This window comes from Microtus pennsylvanicus, chromosome 11 (genome assembly GCF_037038515.1).
Source record: "Microtus pennsylvanicus isolate mMicPen1 chromosome 11, mMicPen1.hap1, whole genome shotgun sequence".
In the NCBI taxonomy this organism is placed as follows: domain Eukaryota; kingdom Metazoa; phylum Chordata; class Mammalia; order Rodentia; family Cricetidae; genus Microtus; species Microtus pennsylvanicus.
The window spans coordinates 41,696,358-41,706,402 of NC_134589.1; the positions used below are offsets into that span (position 1 = coordinate 41,696,358).

Genomic DNA, 10,045 nt, shown 5'->3' on the forward strand with positions numbered 1-10,045 from the left:
CCTGCGCCCAACCCGACGAGGCGGGACCTAACCGCGGCGCCTCGGGACCCAAGCCGCTTCTTCCCGCACGGTGGCCGCAGCCCGGCCCGCGAGCCCCGATGTTCCCGATGTTCCCGTAGCTCGGCGCGAGCCTGGCCGAGGATCCGCGGCCTCTCCAGACCTGCTCCCGGACCTGGGGGACCGCCGCGGGTCCCCCGCCGCGCAAGGGAGGACGTGTGCACCGCAGCAGGGCCCCTCGAAAGTTGAGGGGTTTCTCTCGTTTGCTCTCTCGACACGACCTGGCTCCACGTGCTGGTGACACATCAGAAAGGCTGCGCGCTCCGTGGCTCCCGGAGGACCGACACGACCAGCGTCTGCCCAGCACAGCCTCCTCGAACCCAGCGGACCGCGCTCCGCCCCAGCCCGCCCTCCGCCCGCCCCTCGCCGGCACCGCCCCCGGCCGAGACCGCCTGCTTCGGCTCGCTGCCCAGGCGGGAAGACCCTGCGGGAAATGGGGTGGGGAAGTACCCCTCCAGAGTCGCCCCGGACTGAGGATCTGGACGCTAGACGCCCGACTCGACAGTCTCGAGTGCCTTCCACCCAGTCACACAGCTCTTCCTATCTCCCGAGCCCCAGTAATTTTCCCTTTTCCTCCTCTGGCGGGTCCGATCCGCTGCCTGCGCTTCCACCCGCGAAGACCGGCGCCGGGAGCCCCCTGCCGGCCGCCAGGCTCTCGGGCCGCGCCCCCGCCGCGGTGCAGCGCCCTGCAGTGGGCCTCAGCCTCCTCACCCGCAACCTAGGCAGGGACAGACTTTGAGAGGCTTCGTGGCAAACCCAGGAGATGATACATTTAAAGTACCCGGCGTAGTTCCCGGGGAGAGAACCTCTTGAAAAGCTGGGTTCCTTTAAGGGTGAGACCGAGAAGCTGCGATACAGATAGATTACCTGTTTCCCTTTCTCCTCCCTGTTCTCACGCGAGTGTGTTCATAATCCGGGCCAGGTGTGGACCATCCGTAGGCTTCTGCCAAAACAAGTCGGCCGAGGATTGATTCCAGGGGGCATAGAGAAAAAGCCAAATAACCACCGAGGTTGAGTTTCCTAACCATCTTCAGGTGGAGGCTTGGAATCATTTGACTTTAATATCGTGCTACTTCTGCTCTGGATATTGGCTACTCTCCTATCTTCTCTTTTCTGGCTCCACTACCCAAAGCATGCTTTAAATCTTGCAGCGGGGCTGAGCGCTTTCTCTGTATCTGGCACCGAGGTTCCCAATACCCCTATCCCCGGTTAGGACAGACATGCTCAGGAACAGGTGCCCAAAGACAACGGTTCTTGAAGGGCTGGACGGCAGAAGGCACCGTGTCCTAAAGGGGACGGGCTCAGGCTTCAGGCTTCTGTAATCCCCATTATTTCGGAGCCTGGATGAGAGAGGCAGAAAGGAGGATACCCTGGCATGGCTGCCGATGGAGGCACTCTGCGTTCCCTTTCCTTGTATTATTGCTCTCTGACAAACCCTTCGGGGATCGGTCAGACTCGGGAGCCTAGAGGAGCCAGTGTTCTAGCGGAATGAAAGGGCAGGGATGCAATGGGTTTGTTTACCCAAGCGCTGATTCCGGCGAAGCCCTCCAGAGATTAAGATTTGCTACTTGGACCTGAAATCCCCCTGCTACCCCCGACCACATCAAAGGACATGGCTGTGGGAGGACGCCTAATCCCATCAATGGAATCAAAGCTGTACAAGAAAGGAGATTCTGCAAATTTGGGGTAGCCACCGGCAGGATGCAAGACCACAGCACACAAGAGAAAAGCAGTTAGTTACCCGGGCTCTGGTCTTCTCATTACATTGCAGGCACCTCCTCTCCACCGCCAGCCAGTCAGTGAACGGACAAAGCAGGTTCATTACTTCTTAAGGTGGCCCTATAGGAAAGTTGAGCAGAGGAACTCTGACAAACATCTCACAGGCAGTGAGACTGGTCCTGTCTCCGGGGACAGAAAGGGACCCAGACAAGGTAGGGGCTCCCCCAAGATCACAGTCTGCTGGTTCCATCTTTGCAAGGGCTCCAGCTGCCCCCTGCACCTCCCACTAGCAGATGGTCACATGGGAGATAGTGTTAGGTAACTGAAACAGCAGGGAACAGTTTTTAAATCTAATTGTTTTAAGGATTGGTATCACCTGTGTCCAGAGAGAACACAGAGCTACAAAGAACCTGTGACTAAGGGCAGCATGAGGCTCTTCCCCCCCCCCCCCCCGCCCCACTCCATATTTAGCAATTTACTTCGATTCTCTTCTGTTGGCCCAGATAGTTTTATGAGGGAGAAACCCTCAAAGCCAGGAATATTCTTCACAGCAGGAAAGCTCACTCGGGATTTTTTATCAACGTGTGGAAGTGTTTCAATTCCCCACTGCCCATGTAGACTTGCACATGTAATTTCCTTGCAGTGGGCCTGTTTGCTCACTGGCAAGTTGGGAAGCATTTTCCTCTGTGACTTTCCCCAGCTTGATTAGATCCAGCGGCAGGAAGGGAAGGATCATTGGTGACCTCATCTACACAATATTGCTGCCGAGCCGGGAGTGTCTGAATAACGTTCTACGAGCAGAGTGTGGCTGATTCTGGTGACTTTGGTAACTACCTGGTTTTCTCATTGAGCAGAGATGTCTATCAGACAAGTCCAGCGCCTGCTTGGCCCACAACTAGCAAAGACATGGATGTAAGAGTCCAGAAACAGTATCAAGAGCTTTTTTGAGAAGTTTTCCGCTTCTCCTGCAGAGGGCTAAATTCCCAGGTAGTAGAGTGCTTGTCAAACATATCCAAAGCTCTGGGATTGATCCCCAACCTCACATAAAACCAGGTGATGCTGCTATATGCCTATTATTCCAGCCCTTGAGAGGTGTGGATAGGAGGGTCATGAGTTCTAGGTCATCCTCAGATTGAAAGCTAGCCTGGAATACATGAGTCTCTAATTTGAAAAACAAACCACAAAAGACTTTGGGTAGCCTGAAACAAATCACTTCTCTTGTCAATTCTGAGGCTATGAAATGGCCCAGTTGGCTGGTGGATTTAGGTTAGCTTTTGTCCCCAAGGATGGGCGTGGACCTTCAGAGTATGCTACTATAAACATCTATAGAGAATAAGTATTTAGGGGACTGGAGAGATGGCTCAGTGGTTAAGAGCACTGGCTGCTCTTCTAGAGGTCCTGAGTTCAATTCCCAGCAACCACAAGGTGGCTCACAACCATCTGTAATGAGATCTGGCACCCTCCTCTGGCGTGCGGGCATACATGGAGGCAGAATGTTGTATACATAATAAATTTAAAATTAAAAAAAGAGAATAAATATTTATATCTTTATCTAAAACTATATTTGTCCTGGAGTTTGTGGGAAGAGAAGTACCTCTGCCCGCTTATGCACACCCTGGATCATCATAGTTGAGTTTCAAAGCAGGACAGGATGAAGATAAGCATGGTAGCACACACCTGCAACTAGGAACTGAGAGACTTAGGGGAAAAATCCCACTAATTGCCAGGAGCTTAAACCACCAGCCAGACCATGGTGGTGCATGGTCCACTTCTTTAATCCTGCACTCCCGAGGCAGAGGCAGGTGGATCTCTATGAGTCGAAGGCCAGGCTAGTCTACAAAAAGAGTTCCAGGACAACCAGGGCTGTTACACAGAGAAATCTCCTCTCAAGAAACCAAAAATAAGTAAAGTAAAATAAGGTAGGCCAACAGATGCAAAGGAAGCCCACTAGCACTTGGGAGGAGAAGGCACAGGCATGAGAGCTCAAACTAGAGGGAGGCCTGAGCAGAGAAAATGGCTGCTTGTGTTTATGTGGTGGTGACTTGGAGGGGATATGAGAGAGGCTTTGCCAACATCTGCTAAAAGTCTCTGAACAGCCAAGGACCCCTTAGAGCTCATTAACACACTCACCTGATTTGGGTAGTTTGGAGATCTGCATTTCTTTTTGTACAATACAAGATTTGAGACTATGTCTCCCTGGGGCAGGCTATTGGATTAAAACTCACAGCGGGAGACATAAAAGATACAGTTGCAAAATTCTGCCTTTTAGTCAAATATATTCTCTCTCACAGGAAAAAAGAGGGCTAGCTGTTTATTGGATAGCTTAAAATCTCCTGGAGGTTAAATTGCCCACAAACTATCGTGGCTGCATTGTGGCCGTCAAGCTGCAGAACTAACACTATGTGGTTTGTTTCTAGACCCTGGGTAGATCAGAGAAAGGACTGACTGGGTCAGGGGACTCTGGGAGGGAGGGAGAGTAGGGCCTGCAGCTCTAGTCCTGCCATCATGGAGGATTTTGACTGGACTGGTGTGGGGGGAGGACAGGGGGTGTCAAATAGTTCTTACCATGGCTTACGATGGTTAGACCTGCTGCTACAGATGGCAGTCATTAAGAGATTGTGGTTGCTTGAGGTCCCTTGCTTGGCCCTAGCTCTAAGGTGGGAACTAAGAACCTCAGGCCACAAGGCATTTGGAAAAGACCTTTCCTCCCCTAACAGGGTAGCCCAGGCTGGTCTCAAACTTCCTAGGTAGTTAAGGATGACTCTGAACTTGGGATATTCCTTCCTTCACCCCCCCCCCCCCCAGGGTTGTGATTACAGGCCTGCAACATCATGCTGGGTTTATGGGGTGCTAGAGATCAAATCTAGGGCTTTGTGCTTGCTATGCAAGGACTCTACCAACGGAGTCCCATTCCTGGCCTTGGGAAACATTTAGAATTTAGCAGCTGAAGGAGCGGCAACCCAGAGACTGTAAGGTGTTCCTGGCGGTCGTGCCATGGCGCGCTAAGCTTCCCTGGCCAGTCTGGACGCAACTAGCTTACAGGGTAAATTCTGTTCCTAACTGAGAACCTGTCTTGCTTTAGCTCTCTCCTCTGACCTCACAGACCTTGGTCTGGGATCCACGCTTGACCCCTGCTTCTGACATTTGGGGAGGTGCGGGTTTCCCCAGTAACGGTATGTTGACCTTTTCTGGACCTTGTACCTCTTTGGTTTGTCTCATTCCTCACCCCGTGGGGGGCAGAAAAGCTCCGTCCAGTCTAGGAGTGCCTTCTCACTAGGAATCCAGAGGGAGGGGCAGGAGTAAAAGCTACACTCGAAGTATAGGACTTTCCCCCATCCTATCCCTGATGTCTAGGCTGTCTGGCTATGGCATTGCCAGAAGCAAATCCACTTTGTATTTAGTAACAATTTCATGATGACACTGACAGCTTCCAAAGCCAAGTGTTTCTCTTTCGCTTACTAGGACCTTATGCTAAATATCTAATATCCTCAGTTCATCCCATGATCAACTAAGCAACAAGACCGAGGGAATGAAATATGCTTTTAGCTAGGGAGGAATCAAAGGGAGGGGCAGAGGGAGGAGCAGGAGATGAAATATGCTTTTAGTTGGGAAGGAATGGGAAGGAAGGGGGAGGGAGGAGCCACATTAACAGAAGGATGGGATCGAAATGAAGAGGTGGAGTTCTGTTTGTGAAACTGGAGTGGTATGTTCAATACTAAGTGTTACAATTGAAAATTTTGGTTCAGGCAAAGTAACTCACGTCTTTAATCCCAGCACTTGGGAGGCAGAGGTGGGCAGATAGTCCGAGGCCAGCCTGGTCTACTCAAGGAGTTCCAGGCTAGTTAGAGCTACATCACTAAATAGTTAGACCTGTTTCCAAAACAAAACCAAAACAAACAAACAGCAACGAAAAATAGCTACGGTTAGCATAGTTTCAAAGAGAGAAGCTAGCAGATTGTGGTGGCTCACCCTGCCCTAGAACAACAACAGAGTGAGACCAGAAATCTGAAACCCTGGAGGTCCTGTCAGATGAGATCAGACTTTATCTCACAGATGACTTGGGAGTGCCACAAATATCTTGGGAGTACCACAACTATCTGGAGCCAGGTACAGAAGAAGGTCAAAGTGCCCAGGGGACGGTGATGCAGTTGGCTGGGCAGAGGACAAAGAGGAGACACGCTCGTGTAGGCAACGAACGCTAAGAATGAAGGCAAGCCTCCCACCGCACGATCCGGACCGGAGCTGAAGGATACTGTGCGGGCCTCGGTAAAGAGTTCAGAGTTGGGTGCTCTGACAGCGCCTGGGTAAAGGAGGGCCTGGAAGACTCGTGAACAAGAAAAAACAAAACAAAAGACAGCAGCTGAGAGAGCGAAACCGAAATGAAAATACCGGAGTACCAACAAGGTTTCGTCTCCAAACACAGGCACGGACGGGGTTCGAACCCGCGATCTTCGGTTTACGAGACCGACGCCTTACCACTTGGCCACCGCGCCTGACAGCCGAGCTAGCAGTGGAAGCTCTCAGTGGAGGGGAAGTAGTGCGGGCGGGGAGGTAGCTAAGCCCCGCCCTCTCTTCAAGCTCCGCCCCTGTTCAAAGCCCGCCCACCAGCCGACTGTGACGTTCTCCCGGCCTCCTCTGGTTAGCCGCCCGTTCGGCGCTCAGAGGCCGCGGTAAACTCTCGGTTCCGCTGCCCTTCCGCCCGGGACTTACGCTGAGTCCGCCTCCCTGAGCCGAGAAAGGCCGCAGAGATGTGCGTGAAGCCCGATCTAAGCGTGAACGTCTGTGCGTCCCAAGAGCGGAGAACCAGCCTGCCTGCCGCGGGAACAGTGCGCGGCGCGGAGGCCCGGGGGATTAACGGAGGCCAAGCGGGGGAGACTACTGAAATGGGGCGAGGGGGAGAAGGACACCAGGGGGAGACCAGGATTGGGGAACAAACGGACTTAAATTTGGTGAGGCTTTGTTCAAGTCTATGAAAGGAATAGGTGAGGGTTTGGGGTGAGTGCTTACACCACTGTCGACTTCTTTTATTGGTCTTTTATTTTGTAGACAGAGGCTCGCTTAGCCCAAACCGACTTCAAACACTCTGTAACCGGGGGTGACAGTAAACTAAGGATCCTTCTTCCTCCATCTCCCAGGGGTTGGGATTTAAGGCGTGGGCCAACGTGCCGGTTTTACCGGGTGCTGGGGATCGAACCCTGGGTTTTGTGTGTGCTAACCTAGCACCTACGACTGAGCTACATTCCTAGTTCCTGGGTTTATTATTTAAATATTTAAAAATTAGTTTAAAAATTTTAAAGGAAATTAGGTCCCTGGATCCTATGGTCACCGTGTCTGTTCCAAGAGGGAGGAGAGGGCGGGACCGAAGCCCTTTCCTTGGCGCAGGGCTGTGATGCCCGCAGGGCAGTCGAAAGCCCCAGTTACCAGCCTTCTTAAGAGCACGCCTGCGTAGCACAGGAGAGCCTGGCGCAGGAAATGCCTCCCAGAGGGCTCGTGCTATTGCCTGCGCTGTTATACCCAGTAAGTTTACCCAGTTCACCCTTATTTATGGGCAGAACTTTTTAAAAGTAAAATTGGAGCGATTTGTAAAACCTAAGGATATCTTTACTGATGTGTATGTGTTAAAAACACAGTTATCATAACTATGTTAAGTTTACTTACGGTGTTAACTGGACATTTGTACCTTGTACAACATAGCGCTACAGATTTTTTTTTTTTTGCGTTTTTGTTTTGGACTGAACTCTCGATCTCTTGGATGTAGACAAGTGCTCTGCTCTGACAGTGACGTTTATCCCCTGCTCCCCATCTCTCTCTCTCTCAAGAAGTTTTTTTTTATTATTTTTATTTTATTTTTTTATTTTTGGAGACAGGGTTTCTCCGTAGCTTTTGGTTCCTGTCCTGGAACTAGCTCTTGTAGACCAGGCTGGCCTCGAACTCACAGAGATCCGCCTGCCTCTGCCTCCCGAGTGCTGGGATTAAAGGCGTGCGCCACCACCGCCCGGCTCTCAAGAAGTTTTTAAGATTTATTTGCATGCGTGTATGCATGCGCGCCAAGTGTAAGTGTAAGCCTTGCTCCAGCAGAGGTCAGGAAAGAGCATGGGATTCCCTGGAACTAGCTATGGATGGTTGAGAGCCAACATGTGAGTGCGTGCTAGGGAAAGGACCCGACTCTTCTCCATGAGCAATGAGTGCTCTTAACCACTGAATCATCTCTGCAGCTCTTTTTACTTTATAATATTTTGAGACTGGATCTTGCTGAGTTGCCCAAGCTGACACTCCCTGGCCCCAGGGCTTTGAACTGCCTCTGGAGTCCAGCAGTCTGGGGAACTTGTGATCCAGGCTGCCCACCAGGCAGGGTGCACTACTTTGTCTTGCACAACAGAAACCCTGCCCATTAGACACCATTCCCCTTCTCCCTAGGTCCCTGACAGCCATCTTTCTTTTCTGCTTCTAAGATGCTGGCTCTCTGGTGGGGACTGGCTTACTTCAGTCAGCTCCTCAAGTTTCGTGGTATACCTTCCAAAAGGATGTCCTGGCTTTGTAAGACTGAGCCTTAGTCTCAAGTAGGCATATGCCACATTCTCTTTATCTTTCACTGCTTAGTGAACTTTTTGGTTTTTCCCTTTAAAGACTGGGTTTCTCTGTGTAACAGCCCTGGCTGTCCTGGAACTCACTTTGTAGACCAGGCTGGTCTTGAACTCACAGAGACCCTTCTGCTTCTGCCTCCCAAGTGCCGGGATTAAAACATGCAGGGCCACTGCGGTGGGCTTGCCACTGCCCACTGCCAGTACCACCGCCAGGCTGCCCGGTGGGCCTTTTTGGTCATCAGCAGCACTGGAGTGGGAAGTGTGCAAGCTGACTTGAGATCCTCTCTTGGATACACACTCAAAAGCAGCACTGTGGGTTATGTAGGAATTTTTACTTTTTGTTTTGTTTGTTTGGATTCAGGATCTTTGTCGCCCTGGTTGGCCTGGAACTCTTGATTTGTAGGCAAGAGTGGTCTTGAACTTGCTAAGGTCTGCCTTCCTCTGCCTCTCAAACCCTGGGACTAAAGGCATGCTCGGCTTGTTTTTAAAGGAATCTGCATAGTTCCCCTAATGGCTCCACCATCTGAGATTCCTGCCACCACTCACAAGGTTCTGATTTCTTCACCTCCTTGCCAGCACTTGCCACTCTATCACTGTATTGTTTGGAGAGTGGCTATCCTCACAGGTGCACTGATGGCTGGTGTGGCGTCATTTCCTGGGCTTGCTGGCCGTTTGTGTGTCTTTTGGAGAAATGCCCATTCAAGTCCTTTTTAAGTTGGGTTATTTGTTCTTTTTGTTTGTTTCTGGGTTATAGTTTAAAACATCTCTTCTGGATATTAGGCCCCTCTGAATCTGTGCTGAGCTAATTTTTGTATATGAAGGGAGGATCCAGCCCAACTAGCCTTCATGGAATCCAGCAGTGAGGTCAGCCAGACACAGCCAGCAGAAGGCCTGCCAGCTGAACTTGGACTTGGAAAATTTAAACCATTCTCACTGCAAAGCACAGGGGTGATAGAGGTGCATTGAGGGGGGTCACATACAGCCCTCGTGTCTAGTCTAGGTTGGAGGCCGGCCGTTACTGCATGGAGGAGATAAAACTGTAGAGGTGCTGAGTACATACGACAGGAGCATGGCCAGCATCCCTACTGCCACCATTTAATCTGTTTCTTCGTCCATAAAATAGGTGTTAGCTATTAACCCTGGTCCCGAATGAATTAAAAATAGAACAAGCAGCTGGGCATGCATATGACTGCAATCCAAGCACTCTGGAGGTGGAGGCAAAGGGATCCGAAATTCAAGACCAGCAAGAGCTATTTGAGACTCTCAAAAAAATGGACACAGACTAGAGATGGTTCAGTGAGGAAAGGCATCCGATGCCAAGCCTGACGACCTGAGTTCATAGTGTGGAGAGAACCAACTCCTGCCAGCTGTTCTCTGGCCTCCACACACTACATGGCACACCCACGCCCACACATGGGCACACTGATAAAAATGCAGTCTAAAGGCTGCTTCATTTTTCACTCTTCAGGTTGGTTCCCAGCCGTGGGAAAGGCCAACCGGACCAATTTTTCCTTTAGTACTATAACAGCCTGACGCCTTTCCCGCTGATCAGATTTCCAGACACCACAAAGCTCCAAATAAGTCTGCTAATACTGGGGCAGGGACCGGATGCAACTCACAACCTTTCAGAGAGTTGGTAGCCACACTTTCAGACACCTTAGATTGCCTTCCACACTGTAGCTAGC

The 10,045-nt window shown here is 51.0% G+C and overlaps 1 non-coding gene across 1 annotated transcript; it reads right to left on the minus strand.

Moving 5' to 3' along the window:
- Positions 1-6,197: 6,197 nt before the first annotated feature.
- Positions 6,198-6,269, minus strand: Trnat-cgu (transfer RNA threonine (anticodon CGU)). Its single transcript has one exon. It is a non-coding gene; the product is annotated as a tRNA-Thr (tRNA).
- Between the last annotated feature and the right edge of the window lie 3,776 nt (positions 6,270-10,045).